This window comes from Oryctolagus cuniculus, chromosome 2 (genome assembly GCF_964237555.1).
Source record: "Oryctolagus cuniculus chromosome 2, mOryCun1.1, whole genome shotgun sequence".
Classification (NCBI taxonomy): domain Eukaryota; kingdom Metazoa; phylum Chordata; class Mammalia; order Lagomorpha; family Leporidae; genus Oryctolagus; species Oryctolagus cuniculus.
The window spans coordinates 29928473-29950550 of record NC_091433.1 but is presented as its reverse complement, the minus strand read 5'-3'; the positions used below and the strand labels follow the sequence as shown (position 1 = coordinate 29950550).

General features: G+C 36.6%; 1 long non-coding RNA gene across 1 annotated transcript; it reads left to right on the top strand.

Moving 5' to 3' along the window:
• Positions 1 to 44: 44 nt before the first annotated feature.
• On the top strand, positions 45 to 21064 carry LOC138848787 (uncharacterized). Its single transcript, XR_011386854.1, has 2 exons — positions 45 to 1425; positions 15653 to 21064. It is a non-coding gene; the product is annotated as an uncharacterized lncRNA (long non-coding RNA).
• The last annotated feature ends 1014 nt before the right edge of the window (positions 21065 to 22078 follow it).

Sequence of the window (22078 nt, the reverse complement as noted above, 5' to 3'; positions counted from 1 at the left end):
ATATCAAGATTCATTTTCGATTCTCTTTATATACAGAAGATCAGTTTAGCATACATTAAGTAAAGATTTCAACAGTTTGCTCCCACACAGAAACATAAAGTGAAAAATACTGTTTGAGTACTAGTTATAGCATTAAATCTCAATGTACAGCACATTAAGGACAGAGATCCTACATGAGGAGTAAGTGCACAGTGACTCCTGTTGTTGACTTAACAAATTGACACTCTTGTTTAGGGCCTCAGTAATCACCCTAGGCTCTTGTCATGAGCTGCCAAGGCTATGGAAGCTCCCTGAGTTCACCGACTCTGATCATATTTAGACAAGGCCATGGTCAAAGTGGAAGTTCTCTCCTCCCTTCAGAGAAGGTACCTCCCTCTTTGATGACCCGTTCTTTCCACTGGGATCTCACTCGCGGAGATCTTTCATTTAGGTTCCCCTCCCCCCACCAGAGTGTCTTGGCTTTCCGTGCCTGAAATACTAATCAAGAAAGTATGTTAACAAGAGTGAGCAGCCACATATGATGATGATTTCAAAGGATTATAACAACTAGGTGAAGAAAGAAGTAAGGACATGTGGAGTGTTAGGGATAGAATCTGTGAACTCTGGGTTCTGGTGGATCAAAGATTTGTTAGAATATGTGAGTAAATGGAAAAACTGGAAGTGATAGTTGTGTAGCTGAAGGTACAAAGTGAGATGGCTAGGATGTAGCTGTTGTTCTATTAAGCATTGGTAATGGAGAAAAGAGGGCATGGTACCTGGAGGATAGGAGATACAAAAAGTGAGGTTCAGAAACTACAATTTAAAGGTTCTAGGATAATTATTATGATGTGAGTAATACAGAAGAGGGTGCAGTGATTCTGGAGGTTATAAAAAAATGAGAAGCATAGCAGATAATAAAAAGAAGAGAGAAACAGAGTCTTAGGAGTTAGTAGATAAAAGAAACAAGGAGGAAGAACAGCTGAGACAGCCTGAAGATATGAGATTCAAAGACAAACAAGTTTGACTTCTCTGCTTTGCTAATTGCTACTCTCCTGTCATCAGAAAATAAACTACATGGAAACATAGATTTCTGTGATTTTGTTAAGTTTTCTTTCACCAGTACTAGAAACTTGCCTGTCATGTAACTGTGATGTGCTTATTGTATGTATAAATCATCAGAAATAAATCAAAACAATAAAAAATACAAATATAACTACAAATATAGCATATTATTTTGGATATTTTTGCCTATTTTCAGGGTTCAATGGTGATGCAGAGGAAGAAGTAGATGAATCAGTAAACAGAGCATTTGAAAAACCTTTGACAAAAAGTGATTCATGAACTGAATTTCTAGAACATGATTAGGTATTATCAAGTAGAAGGAAAGTGGAGAAAGAGGGGTGATCATTATTCTATTAATTCAATAAAAGCAAATTTACTGAAGAGGTGAGTGAAAACAGGCCTAATATATTTTATCCTTCTAATGACTTAAATTATAAAGAATTAAAATTAAAATATACTGACAAGAAAAATAATAATTACTTATTCAGAGATAATAATGATTATCAATTTGTTGCTTATTATATATCTAAACATGCATTTCCATAAATTTTTAAAGGATCAGTCATTCTCTGCCAACATGATTTTCATGGCTTGCTTTCTATTTTAATAAATAAAAATCTGCCTCATTTTTTTCATTAACATAATGTAATGATGAAGAGTTAGTTGGGAAATATATGGTGATGTACTCTAATAGTTTCTTGTTCCTTTTTAAGTGGTTGTGTAAGTCAGTTCTTCTGTGTTCTTCAAAGACTTAGAAGCAATAGTGTGTTTCTCTCTCTCTCTCTCTCTCTCTCACACACACACACACACACACACACACCTACTGTATATTTGGAGAGAGGGAGAAGGAGTGGGAGGGAGGAAAGAGGGTGAGAAGGAGAAAGGGAAAAGGAGAGAGGAGAAATTTTAAGGCTTTGACTCATGGTATTGTAGGGTCTGGTAAGTCCAAAATCTGCAGGGTAGGGGAGCAGCCTACGTCCAGGGAAGAGTTGATGTAGCAGTGTTGCGGGCCCAAGTTGGAGGGCTTTCTGGAGTATAATACCTTGCTCCTTACAGAACCTCGGTCTTCTCTCTTAGGTCCTTTATGGACCTTTATGGAGGAGGCCTCTCTATGTTGCGGAGCATTATCAGCTTTACCCCAAGTATATAGATTTATGTGTTATTCACATCTAAAAATTATATTCACCTCAGCATCTAGACTTGTGTTTGACCAAAAACTGAGTATCCTGAGATAGCCAAATTAAACACATAAACCACATTGTGGTTTACAATTTATTCGTTATTATAATACAGAAAACTGTCTTTACTCTATGCTATATAGATATAGATAGAGAAACATAGCTATATCCTATGTTATGTAGAGTATTTTTCTAGAAGTAGAATTGCTGGGAAAAGGACTTTTGTGTTAAGTATGAAAATTACTATCATTCAAAGTTACTGCATCAATTTACACTCCAACAGTCTTTGAAATTGCAAAATGTATTTAAAGATTTTTCAGTAATTCTCTGTGACTACTAACCATAGGATATATATTCTTTCATTTATTCACTGTTCAATCCAATATGTAATTATTGAGTGCCTTCTATTCTTCAGGCATTAGGGAAGTAATTGTATAATTAAGTCATTGTCCTTAAGGAGCTTAAATCCAGTGGGGGAAATTCATACAATCAGACAATTATAAATTATATGAAAGGTGCTGTCATAGATATCTGCACAGATATTGTGGCAGCGTGCAGCAAATGCCGTCTCATTTTTCTTAGAGTTTGAGAGCCAGGGGCATCCAAGTTGAGACTTAAAAATTATATGAATGTCTGTAAAAGAGAAAGGAATGGAATTAAAAAAAAAACCTTGTATGAGCAAATACTCATAGGTTAGGAATTAGATTGTGTCCCAGGGAACCTATGTGTAGTGTCATACTGTTAGGACATGAAGAAGTCAACTATGGCAAAATATGGAGCTGCAGAGTGTGACTAGTGTCCTATTGTGAGTGACCTTGAAATCTATGCTAATAAGCCTACATTTTATCTATTTTATCTATTAGATGATAGGGGTATTTTACACAATGTGAAGCGGGACTTGTAAATAATCACCTTCAAATTGCTAATGCAATGTATAGAGAATGGGTTTGCATGAATAGTGACAAAGTGATGGAGCAGGGGAGACCAATGTTAGAGACAGATGGAAATGGTAGACACTGACCAAGTAAAGACTCTATCCAGATTAGAGATTATAACTTTACATTGCCTGAAATGGATAATTTCAAGTAACTGATTGAAATGACTAACTTTAAATTTTAGAAAGGTAATTCTGACAATGGTATGAAAGTTATATGTGAGTAATGGTGGTTGTCAATTTGATTCAACCCTAGTTCATTGTATTTGCCTGACCAAGGATCACTGTAAGAAGTAAAGATAGTTTATCAGTTAGTAAGGAAAATACAATAAACTCAAAATGAAAAGAACACTGTTTTCTTATAATTTCCAAATTTTCTTCAATTAACATTTCTTTTTCAGTGTAACATGTTGTAAGAAGTTTAGGAAGTAATATTTCTGTCTTTCAGTTTCTGAGCCAATTGGAACTATAAAAAGAATCAAAAGTGAAAGAGTAAAGCGTTGAGTTTATTGCTGATGAATACAAAGCATCCAGGGAGGTGGTTTTTAACTCTCAGACTCTGCATTAGTGAAATGCATACCAGAAGGAATATGCTGCAGACACTGAGCAGCAATTTATCTTATCAGTGAAATTCCTGGGCCATATCATTTCTCTGGAAGGTCAAGGGGCACAGGGGTAATGAAAGAATCATTTCTGAATCTTATTTTTCCTCTTCACCGATTGGGTTTACTCATAACTCAATAACTGATTAGTAGTGTACTATCTACCTATTGTACTACAGATCCAGGAGAATGGCTCCAACCTTATGAAACCATTCTGTGCTGTAGTGTCCCTACTGACTCTTTGTAAAGTTGCTTGGAACTGAGACACCTGCCTCCTATAAAAGGATTTTTCCTCTTAAGCAGTTAATAACCTCAGAGCCAGGCTGGCTCTTGTGGTGTTCAAGCTATGGGAAACCAAACTTACTTGACTCTTCTGCATTTCTTTGGACTTGAATGCAAATAAATTTGGTGATAGCTGGTCTGGAGGGGCCCTATCCTCAATGATCCTTTTTCAGTGTTCTTATATTGCAGACAGGTCAACTCCTCATAGGTTAATTTAGCAAACAGAATTCTATCCTCTAATGCTTCAAAGACTTCTAAGTGAGATGACACTCTTTTGTGTACAACACAAGTCTTCATCTCAGCTTATCCTGTTTACTAACACTTTTATGAATCTATACAAGTCTTCTGCCACCTCCCCACTTTTGCTGTGGGTACTTTAAGTTCAAGATACAGCAGCTGGAGTTCTAAATTACTTTTGCACCTGCTAGAGCCTCAGTCTTTGTTAATGCATCTGAAACTGTGCAGCCTGTACTTTGGGGTTTCCAACATTAGCAACATATGTATACTTAAAAAAAATTCACTGCTTACATAAAGTTCAAATTTAACTTGACATCTTGTACTTCTGCTTGCTAAAGCCAACAAGCTTGCTGAACTTGGTTGTTGCAGTTTGTATCCATAAGATGTATCTATCTCTCCTGTGTGCTTAAACCAAAGAAGTCCCTAGAACAACTGATTTTAGCCTCTGTTTTTAATTTAAGTCTATGGTAGCTCAAATAATCAGCTTGAGGGTGCTTCTACCTGCAACTTAAAAATTCACCTGGAGATGAAGTAGCAAGAAACTGACCTGACCTGCTCATGTGAAATATCAAGTGCTGCCCAAAGGCTCCATATTTCTTTTGCTGCCTATGCATGGCGGTAAACAGGTAACAAAATAAAAATTTTTATATACCATTTAATGAAGGATTTTCTTCACAATTTGACAAATTTATTCCCATTATTCTTTTTGTTTGAACCCGATTCGGGATTGTTAATATTTATTCAATCAAAAGTACAGCTCACCCAATCCTCATGGAGGGAGCCACATGCCATGATCTACCATGTATGACATGGAGGCTTCTGATAGTGAGTACATGCCCTTTGTGGGTAGGAACGTCTTAATTTACCAATAAGCTAAGTGCACAAAAAGCCAGAGAAATCAAAGAATCTAAGTCCATATCAACAAAAGTATAGAAGAATATGGGTGCGAACAAAGTATTCCTTATTTATAATGAAAAGTATAGTAAAGCTAGACAGAAGCAACGTGTGTGACAGTATCATGTACAGTATACAGGAGGCTTATTTTCAGGGAGAGTAGAAAGTGCTTGACTCTGTAGCCAGTGTGTGAGGTAGGGAGAATGTGAAGTCTGCTTCTGCGATGCTGGTTTGAAACCAGACAACTTGGCTTTGAATTCAGGCTTCCTCTTTCATGAGTTGGATAATCTTGTGAAAGCTACTTGACTTCTCTGCATTTCAATTTTCTACATTTGGACAGAGAAGCAGAAATAATCTCTCTCAAGTGCTGTTGTGTACATTAAATGAAATAATAAAGGTAAAATACTTACACTAATTCCTAGTGTATGTGTGCAATTATATGATTAAATTGTAATAAATACTATAAGAAATAGTACCTTTCCCTGAATACAAATTTCATTCATTTATTCATAATTCACTAATTCATTCATTGAGGCAGAGAAAATTTTCTGTGATCCCCTCACTTGTCCTCCCTTTTCTGGTTCATCACAGAGAGGAATGAAGGAGTAAAGAATTTTTTTTTTTTAATTCGATAACACTAAATGGTAAAGATAATGGGTAAAGAAGCTGGACATCAAAACAACAGAAAATTTTCTGAAATCTTAATAAGAGAGAGACTCAGTAGTTATCTTGCTAAGTGAAATACATGAACAGATGTCATTCCATTTGGGAAGCTTATTAAGATGTGATAGTGAAAATGATTCACGGTGCTGGACAACATAGTGTTCAGTGTACATTTAATTAAGATTGCTCTTTGGAAGCTCCATGTGTCTATTTCCACTTCTCAAAATAGTTGCTACTCTAGAGATAACATACTATCTTACCATATTTAGATAGAAAATTTTGATAGCCTTCAATAGCTTTACATAATTAAGAAAATCGGATTTTTCTCAATTTCTTCTATCCCAAGTAATTTATCAGCAAAATCTTGTCTGGGCTGAAAAACCTGCTTGTTCATGTGGGAGGTTTCTACCCCCTGATGTGAAGTGAGCATGCGCGGGACACTCAGTCTTCCAATTACTGGTTCACTCCTCAAATGTCTGTATTTCCCAGGACTGAGCTAGCCTGAGGCCAGGATCCAAGAATGTCATTCAGTCTCCTAAATGGGTGGCAGGGTCCTAAGTATGTTGAACCATCTGCTGCTGTCTTTCAAGGTTCATTGGCAGGAAGCCAGATGAGAAGCAGAGTAGCTAGAACTGGAACTGGCATTCTCATGTCAGATGCTTGTGTTGCAAGCAGTAACTTAATTCACTGTGCTAAGACACTGGTCCCTCACCTTTCAGTTATTAGCATGAAAATAGCAATTTATTCAACCTCTTTCATTCCCTGCCACCCACACTTCCTAGACTCTAGTGGCCACTGTTCTGCTCTCAACTTCTATATCAACTTTATTTAGTTTTAAAAATTGAGAACATGTAATATTTGTCTTTGTGGGATTGGCTTGTTTTATTTAACATAACGTCCACTAGTTCTGTTCATCCTCATTGTACCAAATGATGGAATTACATTCCTTTTCATGAATGAACAGTATTTCATTTTGTATATATGCCACAATTTGTTTCAAATAATTGTTTCTCTACTGTTCTATTTCCCCAAAAATAGGAGTAATTAATTTTGAAGAGATGGAAATGATAATTACCGGACTTTGATCATTACACATTTGTATACATGTATCAAGTTATAATACTATACTTCATAAATACATACAAATAAGTCAATTGAAAGTAAATTTTAAAGATTCACTTATTTATTTTGAAAGAGTTACAGAGAGGGATGGAGAGACAGAGAGGAGGAGATTTTCCATCTGCTGGTTTGGCTCTGGGCCAGGCTGAAGCTAGGAGTCAAGAGCTTCATCCAGGCCTTCCATGTGGGTGGCAAGGGCCCAAACACTTGGGCCATCTTCTGCTGCTTTCCCAGACATATTAGCAGGAACCTGGATTGAAAGTGAAGCAGCCGGGGAATGAACCAGCACCAATATAGGATAACAACTTCCTACTACGTCTATCCCAAAAGTAAATTTTAAAGACGCTAAAATTGTAATTGATTCCTGTGGGGAGCAGCTCGGACTAGACTAAGTTACTGGAATTAAGACTTATTCTATGCATCTGCTCTCCTCTGTGGGGAGCAGCTCGGACTAGACTGTTACTGGAATTAAGACTTATTCTATGCATCTGCTCTCCTACAATATGGCGCTGGGAGAGGAGAAAACAGCTTCTACCCAGCTGCCTCCAGTTCAACCAATAAACTGTAGGACTTGCTCCTGATTGGAGAGCAGCGTACTCGGCGTGTGGGCAGCCGAGTTAGGATTGGCGGAGGAGGACTATAAAGGAGGAGAGAGACGGCATGCACCAGGAACATCTAAGGGGAACATCTAGCTGAAGGAACACCTGTGCAGCCCCCGAGTAGAGCCGGCCGGCGGTGTGCCGCTCCCCTGCGGAAGTGGGGAATGTGGCCAGGGGGAACTGCCCTTCCACGGAGGTGGAAGGGATAGTAGCCAACCCGGGAAGAACCAGCAGCAAACCCGGGGAGGGCCGAGCAGACGAAAGAACAGCGCAGGGTCCTGTGTCGCTCCTCCACGAAGAGGGGGAGCGACATAATGGTGCCGTGACTCGGATATGAAGCCTAGGCAGGGTCTTGTGTCGTTCCCCCACGAAGACGGGGAGCGACAGATTCCTTTCCTCATTTAGTTCATAACCAAACCTGATTCACTCACTTCCAGCACATCTTCTCTCAATTTTCAATACTAATTTCTTGGAAGAGGTAACTAACACTTTTATCTGAACTACGGCAATACTTTCTTAACTGGTCTCCTTCCACCGTTGTCCCATAAAACCCTTCTTCCTCAATATGTAATAGATGTGTTATAGATGTGTTTCCCCAAAAAGATTGGTTGAATTTCACAGTTCCAGTACCCAAAATGTGACTTTATCAGTCAATAGAGTCGTTGCAGATGTAACTAACTAAGATGAGGTCATGTTGGAGGTAGATGTGCTCCTAATCCAATGTGCCCTTAAGAGAGAATGAAGAGATACCAGGAAAACACCCCTGAGAAGGTGGAAGCAGAAATTAAGATTACATTTTCATAAGTTAAGATCCTAGGATTCGGAAGAAGCAACCTAAAGCCTCCTCTAAAGGAGAGAGCATTTCCAGGCCACCACCTTGATTCCAGACATCTAGCCTCTAGAAATACTAGAGAATAAATGTATGTTGTTGAAAGTCATTCAATTTATGGCACTTTGTTACAGGAGCTTAGGAAACTAATACATTCATAAATCAGATTATGTTATTCCTCTGCTTTAAACCCTCGATTGATGTATTTGCTGCCTTACGATGATTGCATGATCTGCATGATCTCATTTCTTTCCACTCATCCAAAGCACATCTCTGGCTAATAACCCTCCTATTCCATACCCTCCAACCATAGTACACATTCTCTTCTCTTCTTCCATGGATGAAATCTTGTATTTATTCAGGGCTCCCATCCTGCTATTCTCTGCATTGGGAAGTCCTCATCATTCAAGTATTAGTTCAAATGAATGTCTTTTGAGAAGTCAACTCTGACAATTCTGTAGTAAGCATCCTCCTAGTCATTTTTATCACATTAGTTTCTTTTCTATTCTTTTTTCCAATGCGGTATTATTTTTCATTAATTTTTGTTCTTTACAAGTAGAATGAAAAATGATAATAACTGTCTTTTTCAATTTTGTGTTCTTAGAATATAGAAGCCATTCAATAAATGCATGTTATATGGGTGAATAAAATAATTTTATAATAATAATAATAATAATAATAATGGAAAAGGTCAACAGAATACCACATACTGTCAACTTTCTATATTTTCTGATTCTGTACCTTAGGGCAAGACAAGTCACCTAATTTCTCTCTCACTCATCCCCACTGTCAATGGTACCAGATTTGTGATTTGCTCCTATTTCTCTACTCTTTAAAGCTGCCAACTCACAATTAAAGTGTATACATGGTGTATAATTAAATATTTAATTATAACCATTTTTTGGCAGCCTTGACCTTTTTATAACACTCTTACAGTATTACTGCCATTAGAAAGATCCAAAAATTAAATTTTGAGAGTGTGGCTGTCAATAGCAGTGTTTCTTCTTCCTATGTTCCTGTTTCTATTCTGCTATTAGTTTCTGAAAGCAATAATAAAATTTGATAGAATTGTTTTGGGGAATAGTAACATAGTTTAAAACTGGTTTCTTCTTTTATGAATGAGTAAACCTATAATCCGTACTCATGAAACATAAGGCATCCACTTCACATTTTGAGAGAGTTTTACCTCTCATGTTATTGATATTATCATTGAAGTTCTAAGAAAGTTAAATTTTGAATTTAGGTATTACATATTGCTAATGTGACTATCTTTTTACATGCTAATAATTTTCCTTAAAGTACAAAATTAAAACATGCAGTAACTACAAAACCTTCATGGAAATGTGTATTATAATAATACTGTGCATAGACTTTCAATATTTTTGTATAGGGGTAAACATATTTTAATTCCATTTCACATGAACTTTTTGAAGTTCAGTTGTTTGTACATGTTGTGAATGATGTAAGGTGAGTAACTGTCCTGGTTATCTGAGAATGAAGAATTTCACTGGAGTGATCTGGGGAAATTCGAATACTTTGTCACCCTTGTGGGGTGAATATATTGCATTTATCTGTGACATAAATATATTTAATACATTATCACTTTTAATAGGTGTGTATAATAATTGTATGAAGTAGAGTTGTTATTATACCATAATCCAAATGAGAATTTAAGAACTGAGGCTATATGCCCTATTCTACACAATCTCCAGTAAAACTTGAGTTGAAACCTAGCTTTGTTTATTTTCATAATCTGAAATCTTTAGAAAGCACAAAAATAAGTGCATTAAAAGTAATATAACAGATAAGTTTCTTTATGGCCCATCTATACTTAATGATTTGTACTGATAATTTTACTTATAACTATTTTACTTATATGACTGAGAATATAACATTTTGTAAAATCTGTATGAAATTGAAGCATTTTACTTCAATTTTGGTTTGATCTATCCATGCAATCTGTATGTATTTTAACTTCTCCCATAGTATTAATGTCTTATTGAAATGTTTGTCATAATTACAAAGATACTTGAGTCAGATTTCATATCTTGATTTCATAGGGTAAGATATTTGGCCTTTTAAAGTTAAAAGCACATTACCTATTTCTATCCAAACACTGCCTAGAACCTGACTGTGGAAAGCGAATTGATTAAAACATATGTTATGGGAGCCAGTGCCATCGCTCACTTAATTAATCCTCCGCTTTGTGGTGCTGGCATCCCATATGGGCGCTGGGTTCTAGCTCCGGTTGCTACTTTTCCAGTCCAGCTCTCTGCTGTGGCCCAGGAAGGCAGTGGAGGATGGCCCAAGTGTTTGGGCCCCTGCACCCGCATGGGAGACCAGGAGGAAGCACCTGGCTCCTGGCTTCAGATCTGTGCAGTGTGCCAGTTGTAGCGGCCATTTAGGGGGTGAACCAACGGAAGGAGGACCTTTCTCTCTGTCTCTCTCACTATCTAACTCTATCTGTCAAATAAAAAAAAATGTTATAAATTGAACAATTTATACTACCATCGGGATACTGTATGTATTATGTGTACATCACAAATTGAAACAGAAAACTAAAAAGCAGTAACAGTCAAATTGTACATTTCACAGGGTACCTTAATTGTGACAAATGTTTTAAGCAATTAATATATTTAGGGAAATCTTTATTTTCTTTATTTCTCTAATGTTTATTTTATTATTTATTTTTGTTGTTAAAAGTTTTCAATGTCTTTATTCACAAGTGGATATAATAGTAGTCAATCTGAATGTTACAGGTATAACAGAACAGACTATAAAAAGTATATTTATAACAAAGGGATTATATAACATAACTAAATCATCAGATACGCATCTTCCTGCCATTACAACTTACTGGGCCCAACTTCACCCTCCGAGTGGACTAACTTTATGATTCTCCCAGAAGTTTTGAGTTAGGCATACTTTCTTGGTGCTTCTTTCTGTGATCAAACACTGTAGTGAAAAACTCTGGAAACTGGTGATTTTATATTTGGTACAGTAGAACACAAAAATGATTTCAATAACCAGCAATAATGTGGGAAGATTTGGGTTATACTTTTTGAACCACTTAAAATTCAAAGCATTCCTGCATATTTCAATCTACACTTCTTTGAAAGAAACATTTCCAATGAATACTCATTTTGCTACAGCATTGCCTTCTAAAGAACATGGGCTCTGTATTTCAACAGTATGTGACTGAATCACTGTTTGCTCATTATGAATTATGTAGCCATCAATAAATTACTTAGTTTTGCAATGTCTCTGGTCACTTGTCTTTATGCTTCCTAATGCATCAAGTGATTGGTTAAATGAGTTGATATCTGTACTTCAGTTAAAACTTTGGTTGATAAAATGAGTTCCCATATGTGTCATTTGATATATAGTCATTTATTTTTAAATGAAGTTACTGACTTACTGTGGCGTTGTCTTATTCTAAATGTGGGCTTCATTTTAGTACTATTGCTAGCATACTTTGAAATATCTTCAATATATTGTTGGAGAAATTAGCACTTAAACAATGATTGGGCTTGCATTTTCGGTAAGAATGATCATCAATATTCACTCGTAATGTCTAAATTGAAGTAAAATATTGCCCTTTCTCCATGTTACTTAACTGCCTTGCTAACTGCCTTGCTGACACCTTCCACACATTTGTGGGAAGAATGTCCCAGAGGCACCGCACTCAGCAAAAAAAGGTTGTGAGTTCTGTTAGCCTGAGGAATGCATGTCTCTAACAGATTGCCAGGAAAGATTAACTGCTGCAGGTAGAACAGCTGCTGGTTCAAACAATTTTGATCTTTTTATATCTTGTATTCATTCCATTTCCAGGTGGAATTGGCCCACTTGTTAAGGAGAGCCGCAGGTAGTCCAGCTGCTGGTTCAGAAAGTGTGGTCTTCTATATGTTTTGTTCATTGTGTTTTGACATAGAATAGGTGCAGTTGTTTTTGCAAAGCCCCCAAGGGAGACTTTTTACAAAATAGTTTCATAACCTTTTCAAGGAGACAAATATACCTCCCGTTTTTACTCCCTTTGGCAAGTAAAATAGGCCATTCAGGAAATCCCATTGTAAGACTTCTGCCTTAAAATGCATTGAAGAGAGCAGTATATAGTTCAGTAATTTAATCAGGGAATGGATAAATACACATAAAAACTTTTGTGCTCAGCTTTTTCATTTTTTTTAAATGGGGCATTTGGCCAGTACAGTGGAGATACCTGCATTTGTTTGTGTGTAAGGTTTTTTTATTCATAAAATGCTGAAAAGAATTGTTTGGTCTTTACTACAGGACTTTCCAAAACTCAGAGTGTAGTAGGACTTCATGATTGTGTATGTCACAGTATTTTAAGAATTTAAAATCATAAAAATAATATGTATTTTATATGCATATGTTTGATTATGCATATGTTTGCAATAATTATCTCCAGATATTGATATCATATAGCTGCATTATATTAAGGAGAAAATCTTTGCCCTTAGAGACTAGATATCATCAAATCCAGTTCTAAATTTGATGCCCCATCACGTGCATGATTATTGTTACAGCAGCTAGAGAAATAACAGTCCAGAATATTTATTGTTTTTGTAGAAAAAAACAACATGTGCCAATGTCTTATCTGTATTAGAAGACTTAACTGACAATGATATTATTTGCACATTTTTGGCATGCTTGAGACCTTGTAATTTTCAAATGGCAAATAATGTCTAAATCCATTATGATAAAAATCACACAATTAAATAATTTAAATAATGAAAATAACTTTAAGTAAACAATAATAGCATAAAACAGTCTACATGTAACTTATTAACACATATGTTTTCAAAAGCAAAACTACAATTTAATGAATAGTTATGACCCATCATCAATATAGAGAAAGAAGATGATAGAACACAAGGTTTTATCCCTTAGCTGATTGGAATAGCTGTGTATTCCTAACATAAAGCACAATATATGATATAAATAATTAATATGATAATTAAAACATAAGTAAAGTAATTTCATGCTTTTTGTTAGTTTTTTCATTAAAGAAATTGTTTACTTAGGTGACTTCTATCCCTGGAGATAATACTAGACAAATATTTGTCTTTATGATTCTAAGTTTTCTACTCACACCATTTAGAAAAATATTAGCAAGAACATCCTAGAAATGGCAATGTAGCTGTTGTTGAATTAGTGCTCGTACACACAGCAGTTTTAAATACTGTAAAAAATGAAAATTAACTCTCTAGAAGCACTGAATGATGTCTGAACCCAGCAGATACTAGGAGATAATCGACCTTGACAAGGGGCAGGCATTTGACATAATGGTTAAAATGCTGCTTGTGATATTTGCATCCCATGTTGCTGTGCCTGGGTTTGAGATCCAGCTCTTTCCTCAGTGCTACCTTCCTACTATGTGTACCTTGAGAGGAAGCAGTTAATAACTTAAGTATTTGGGTCCCTGTCACCCACATGGGAGAACCAGGGTTGGGTTCCTGGCTCCCAGCATTCACCTAATCTATCCCTGGCCTTTGTGGCCACTTGGGGAGCAAGCCTGAAAATGTCACTTACTCTCCTCCCCCTTTCTCTCTCTCTCTCTCTTCCTCTTTCTCTCTCTCTATTTCAAGTAAAAAAATAGAAATAAATCAGGCAAGGGAAAGCTGAGAATATTGAGTATTACATTTTTCAATAGATTAAAGGAAGATCCCAGTTAGCAGATGTCATTTGGTAAAGACTTGAATAAGAAGAATCAGGGGGAAATATATGGATATACTAAAGGGAAATATTTTTTTTAACTTTTATTTAATGAATATAAATTTCCAAAGTACAGCTTATGGAGTACAATGTCTTCCCCCCCATACCTTCCCTCCCACCCGCACCCTCCACTTTCCCACTCCCTTTTCCCTTCCATTGACATCAAGATTCATTTTCAATTCTCTTTATATACAGAAGATCAGTTTAGCATATATTAGGTAAAGATTTCAACAGTCTGCACCCACATAGAAACACAAAGTGAAAAATACTGTTTGAGTACAAGTTATAGCATTAAATCTCAATACACAGCACATTAAGGACAGAGATCCTACATGAGGAGTAAGTGCACAGTGACTCCTATTGTTGACTTCACAAATTGACACTCTTGTTTATGGCATCAGTAATCACCCTAGGCTCTTGTCATGAGCTGCCAAGGCCATGGAAGCCTTTTGAGTTCATCGACTCTGATTATATTTAGGCAAGGTCATAGTCAGAATGGAAGTTCTCTCCTCCCTTCAGAGAAAGGTACCTCCTTCTTTGATGACCTGTTCTTTCCACTGGGATCTCACTCACGGAGATCTTTCATTTAGTTGTTGTTGTTGTTGTGTTGTTGTGTTTTTTTTTTTTTTTTTTTCAGAGTGTCTTGGCTTTCCATGCCTGAAATACTCTCATGGGCTTTTCAGCTGGATCCACATGCCTTAAGGGCTGAGTCTGAGGCCAGAGTGCTGTTTAGGACATCTGCCATTCTATGAGTCTGCTGTGTATCTCGCTTCCCATGTTGGATCGTTCTCTTCCTTTTTTATTCTATCAGTTAATATTTGCAGACACTAGTCTTGTTTATATGATCCCTTTGGCTCTTAATCCTATCGTTATGATCAATTGTGAACAGAAATTGATCACTGGGACTAGTGAGATGGCATTGGTACAAGCCACCTTGATGGGATTGAATTGGAATCTCCTGGTATGTTTCTAACTCTACTGTTTGAGGTAAGTCAGCTTGAGCATGTCCCGAATTGCACATCTCTTCCCTCTCTTATTCCCACTCTTATATTTAACAGCAATTGCTTTTCAGTTAAGTTTCAACACTTAAGAATAGCTGTGTATTGATTACAGTATTCAACCAGTAGTATTAAGTAGAACAGACAAAAAAAATACTAAGAGGGATAACATATTAAGTTGTTCATCAACAGTCAGGGCAAGGGCTGATGAAGTCACCGTTTCTGATAGTATTCATTTCACTTTAACAGGTTTCCTTTTTGGTTCTCGGTTAGTTGTCACCAATCAGGGAGAACATATGATATTTGTCCCTTTGGGACTGGCTTATTTCACTCAGCATAATATTTTCCAAATTCCTAACAGGGATCACTTTTCAGTTAAAATTTAAACACCTAAGAATAATTGTGTGTTAATTACAGAATTCAACCAATAGTACTAGAACAGAAAAAATACTAAAATGGATAAACTATTACATTGTACATCAACAGTCAGGACAAGAGCTGATCAAGTCACTGTTTCTCATAGTGTCCATTTCACTTCAACAGGTTTCCCCTTTGGTGCTCAGTTAGTTGTCGCCGGAGGCATCACAATACCAGATTTCAGGACATATTACAGGCAGTAACAGCATGTTACTGGTACAGAAACAGATGGATAGACCAATGGAGCAGAATAGAAACACCAGAAATCAATCCAAACATCTACAGCCAACTCATATTTGATCAAGGATCCAAAACCAATCCCTGGAGTAAGGACAGTCTATTCAATAAATGGTGCTAGGAAAATTGGATTTCCATGTGCAGAACCATGAAGAAAGACCCCTACCTTTCACCTTACACAAAAATTCACTCAAGATGGATTAAAGACTTAAATGTACGACCCAACACCATCAAATTATTAGAGAGCATTGGAAAAACCCTGCAAGATATAGGTACCAGCAATGACTTCTTGCAAAACACCCCAGAAGCACAGGCAGTCAAAGCCAAAATTAACATTTGGGATTGCATCAAATTGAGAAGTTTCTGTACTTCAAAAGAAACAGGAGAGTGAAGAGGCAACCACAGAATGGGAAAAAATAATTGCAAACTATGTAACAGATAAAGGGTTGATAACAAGAATCTACAATGTGATCAAGAAACTCCACAACAACAAAACAAACAACCCACTTAGGAGATGGGCCAAGGACCGCAATAGATATTTTTCAAAAGAGGAAATACAAATATCCAACAGGCACATAAAAAAATGTTCAAGGTCACTAGCAATCAGGGAAATGCAATTCAAAACCACAATGAGGTTTCACCTCACCTCGGTTAGAATGGCTCACATTCAGACATCTACCAACAATAGATGCTGGAGAGGATGTGGGGAAAAAGGGACACTAACCTACTGTTGGTGGGAATGCAAACTGGTTAAGCCACTATGGAAGTCACTCTGGAGATTCCTCAGAAACTTGAATATAACCCCACCATTCGACCCAGCCATCCCACTCCTTGGAATTTACCCAAAGGAAATTAAATTGGCAAACAAAAAAGCTGTCTGCACATTAATGTTTATTGCAGCTCAATTCACAATAGCTAAGACCTGGAACCAACCCAAATGCCCTTCAACAGTAGACTGGATAAAGAAATTATGGGATATGTACTCTATAGAATACTATACAGCAGTCAAAAACAATGAAGTGCAGTCATTTGCAACAAGATGGAGGAATCTGGAAAACATCACGCTGAGTGAACTAAGCCAGTCCCAAAGGGACAAATATCATATGGTCTCTCTGATCGGGAAAATATTTTTAAAGAGAAAGGGCCAGTGGGAGTCCCTGATTTGGAAACATATGTACGAGTAGCACTAATGAAGCAAGTGTGGCTAGAAAAGAGTGGACAGGAGACAAAAATAGGAAAGACTGCCAAGAAGTACAATTGCCTTGGGTTTGGTTAAATATTATGTCTGACTTTTTCTCTGAGGAAAGCAGGCAGCCGTTGCAGTGTTTAAAATGAGGAATGGCTTTGTCCAACATGCACTTTGAGAAACAGTCTCCAAATCACTTAACTAAGAATGGACTATGGGAGAATTAAGAGTAAATGCAAGGACATGCTAAGAATCTATTGAATAAGGACAAGACACAATGAAATTTCTTCTTGTAGAATGGCGTGAGATAGTGAAATACTGTTTGCTTTTTTGGATTTTAACATAGCCAGTTTGGATCAATTTTCAGTTGTTTGTTTTGTTGAAGGTCTAAGACTTCTCACCTATGACTTCAACATTATGCATCCCAATAAAATATTGGAGTTGGTTCTGACAGTTTATCTATCTGCTGGGGCTACTGGCTTTCTTTGGGTTAAGAATTATTAGGTGGAGAATTAACTCTAATTTAAAATTCTCTTACACCTTGGTATAAGAGTACATTCATTTTATTTATACACAGACATAAATTTGAAGCATAGTTTTGTCCTGGACATATATGTGAATGTGGGAAATTAACTAAACCTCCCTAAATGTCAGCTTTCTCTTCTGCAAAGTGGAGATAATTACAACCTCTCTTTAATTGGTTTGAGAAAAATTATAAGAGATTAAAATATGTAAAATCCTTATACCAATTTTATCATTATTGTCTTCAGCATATCTTTAAAATAAAATTATAAATAGTACCATGTGTGGAATTATGACCACATAGGGGAAACAGCATCTGCTTATTTCAATAAAGTTAACTTAGTTTGAAATAAGTCTGTATATAATAATAAGATAAATATGCATACATATGAAAAATTCTAAGGAAAGCATGTCTTAAAAATGTAGTAGATGATACATCACCTTAAATTCCTTAAATTTGTATCACTTGACATTATTATGTATTTATTATTGAAGAATACATAACTTCTAAATTCCCCATATTTTCAGGAATACTTACATGTATTTATAAGATTTTTCCCTCTGCATTTCATCTCTAAGCTTTACTTGAGAAAGGGCAAATGTGACTTTCTGATGACAGTATGAGGTTTTGAAGAGGTGTGAACGGAATGATTAAATACTACTTGACTAAGAAGATATATTTAGCGATGGCTCACACCTCTTCAATCGCTCTTATAAATCTTTAAGAATGACCCTTCTGAAACAACACTTTCATTTCTGTTAGGCACAGTTGATACAATAAAGGAGAATAAATAGTTTTATTTCTTATGCTATTAAAAGTCATTTTTATGAATTCATTCTAGTTTGGAGACTAAATAATAAACACTAAATATAAATTTACCCTATAAATACTTCATCTATAATATACCAAAGATGTACCAAAAATATCTCAATGGATACATTTACTTCCAACTGTCTACATTTGATCTTTTTTTAAAAAAACTCCTTTGTTTACTCATTTTTATTTATCTGAAAGTCAAAGAGACACAGAAAAATACAAAGGGAGTTTTCATCTGCCAGTTCAATTCAGAAATGCCTGGCTAAAGCTAAAGACAGGAGACAGGAACTCCATCTACCATGTGGGTGACAGGGACTCGAATACTTGAACCATCGTCTGCTGCTTCCCAGATGCAGTAGAAAGATGCAGGAAGGGTCAAGCCTGGGCACTCTGATATGCATTGCATGCATCCCAGGCAGAAGCTTGACTGTGCCACAAGACCACTCCTTCTGGCATCCTTTTGATAATTTTATGTGATATTTGCAATTAGAGCAGTTACCTAATGAATTCACTTGTAGTAGAGATGCATTGGCTCTCAGTTTATTTCCTGAAGCAAGAAGGCTAATTACATTTGGTTTATCTGAAAAGCTAAAAGCAGCATAATCGGTTGTAAAATTATATAGTCCTTTTCAGAATTCAGACATAATATTTGACTCAAGAGCTTCCTGCATCAATGAATTTCATTAGCAGTTACAATTTTGTTTTGGAAACAAACCAATTCTTTTGGATATTTGCATATACTCACCTTTTAATAGGAATAGATTTTTATGAGTTAAAAAAGCCACACTTATTTTATGTTATAAAATGATGAGTTTTGTTTCTTTAAAATAATCCATAACTCCATTAATTTAAGAAATAAAAAATTAATCCTAGTTATTATTAAGAATGACTATTTTTATGTTTTCTATATCTCACTATTTCTGACATATTTTTGATCAAAATGCTTTTGGAGATAGTCGTGGCTTTCTTCCTAAACAAAATACAAACTATTTATGAATTTCTATTACACTGCCTCCAAAATAAATATATATTTTTTCAAAAGTTGAAGATTTCTTTTCTATTCCCAGGGTATGTCCTAAATTGTTAATTTATTCCATGTTCTCCAATCTTTTCTGAATTTTTGAAGTAATCAATTACTCCTGCTCTCTTTATCCATAAATAACATTCTTTCACAACTTCTCCTCACATCGATATTTTCACATTGTCTATTTTCTTTGGCTTAATATATTTCAACTGCAATTCTGTTAGATACAACCACTGACTCTAGACAACATACTATATCCTTCTCTCTGTTCTGTTAACTTCTCTGTAGATTGCTCATTTACTCCTTAATCACACAAATCTGAATTTTCTTTTAACACTTCACCTAAAGCATTCTCATTTATTCAAATAAAGATCTTTAATTTTTCTAAATACAGAGACATGCTTTTTATTTTTTATCTTTCACTCATTTATGAAACCATCATGACTCTTCAATTTTATGAGATAACACTCTCTCCACACACCCTTTGTGTCTCTGGCTATTATCTATGATTCCTTGGCATGCTTTGTGTGCTTTGCCTTCTCTGTATGGAATATTGGGGTACTCTAGGATTGGTCTTAGAAGTTCTTTTCTTCTATAGACTTTCCTCAGGCAATACTATGTACATTTATGAGTTCAAGTTTAGTTTTACAAAATGATCTAAATATCACTGTTTCTCTAATCAGGGAGTGAAAACTATTTATTATGTGAATAACCAAACAAATAGCATACCTATCTCATCTCAAATTCGACCAGTGTATGCTTTAATATTCTTCACTTTCATGGTGGGCATTTGGCACATCAGTTAAGAGGTTGCTTGTATAGCCTGCATCCCATATCGGAGTGTTTAGATTTGAGTTTCAACTCTATTTCCAATTCCAACTTCCTGCAGTAACCCATACGGAATGACATAAGATTGAAGGGGTTGCTTTTTGCCACAGTTGAAGACAAGTCAGCAAATTGCCTTGGTGCACAGCTTTACTCTCATAAATTCCAGTCACATGAAGTTTTTCAGGCTGCTTTTGCCAAAAACTAGGCTAAATCTCTGGTTGATCATTTCTTTATGTCCTGGGAATGCTTTAACTATTAATCTTTAATCTTTACCTCAATATCCCTTACAAGCAGTTTGGGCAACTCAGTTGGGGTAGGGCCTGCAGACCTTTTCAAGGACCAAGAGGCAATCTTGTGGCAAACTCTATTCCTGGCTCCAGGTTTCAAACTTCTTGGCAGCTGCAACCTGAAAACTTGCAGCTCCCCCTTCATTACTGTGAAACAAGCCCCCTACTCAGAAGGCTTAGTAAAATCAGACCATACCCACTGAGGAGGAGAGTATTTCTTGAGATTGCTAATCTGCTATTGTCTTCGCCTGTACACAGAACAGTCTTTTTCTTGGCCGGCGCCACGGCTGACTAGGCTAATCCTCTGCCTTGCAGCGCCGGCACACCGGGTTCTAGTCCCGGTCGGGGCACCGGATTCTGTCCTGGTTGCCCCTCTTCCAGGCCAGCTCTCTGCTGTGGCCAGGAGTGCAGTGGAGGATGGCCCAAGTGCTTGGGCTCTGCACCCCATGGGAGACCAGGATAAGTACCTGGCTCCTGCCTTCGGATCAGTGTGGTGCGCCGACCACAGTGTGCCGGCCGCGGCAGCCATTGGAGTGTGAACCAACGGTAAAGGAAGACCTTTCTCTCTGTCTCTCTCTCTCACTGTGCACTCTGCCTGTCAAAAAAAAAAAAAAAAAAAAAAAAAAAAAAAAAAGAATAGTCTTTTTCTTGCCTTTATCCCTAAACCTTATTCGTATATTAATTCAGCACCGAGGACAGCAGCCAACCTTTTGGTAATGTAATTTATCCTGAGGGGTGGCAGACAATGGACCAAGTACTTGGGTCCTTGCGACCCACATGGGTAATGTGAGTAGAGTTCCATTCTCTTGTTTTCAGATCAACTCAGCTCATTGTTGCTGGCATTTGGGGAGTGGACCAGCAGATGGAAGATATCTCTCACTTTCACTCTGCCTTTCAAGTAAAATTTTTAAAGGAGCTTCACTTTTAAAAATGAAAACAAATGTGGTGGGATAAAGTCAATTTTCTTCTTTTTGTGAAATAATAAAAATTATCTAGAAAGTTTAACTTCTAAATTTATAAAAATTAAAAGACTCTCCTCCAAAAAGATGAAAAAGTTGGGCCTCATTTTTTAATAAAATGTACAACAGCCTACATAATACTGCAGCCTGACAGCTGAGAAGCTCTTCTTTGTGGGATTCTTTCTATCCATCCCCATGAAGTATAATTACCATCCAGGAATCTAGCTTGTGTGAGCCTCCAAAAGCAGGTATAGCTTTAATTTTAAAATAGGAATAGGAGTTAGGAGCTGGCTTTGTGGCATAGCACATTAAGTGTTGCCACCTATGATGCTGATATCCCCTTGGATGACATTTGAGTCCTGGCTACTCCATTTCCAGTTCAGCTCCCTGCTAGTTCACATGGAAAAGCAGTGGAAGATGTACAAATTACTTGGGCCCTTGCACCAACATGGGAGACCCAGATGAAGCTCCTGGCTCCTGACTACAACCTGGTCCAGCACTGGCAGTTGCATCCATTTGGGGAATGAACCAGAAAGATATATCTGTCCTCCTCTCTCTGTAACTCTGCCTTTCAAATAAAGTAAATCTTAAAAATAGTTAGGAATAAAAATTTAAAATTCCTTCCTACATATTTTGACAATGATAGGGCAAAGGCCTCTTCAGAATTTTCATGTAGGAAATAAAATTTAATA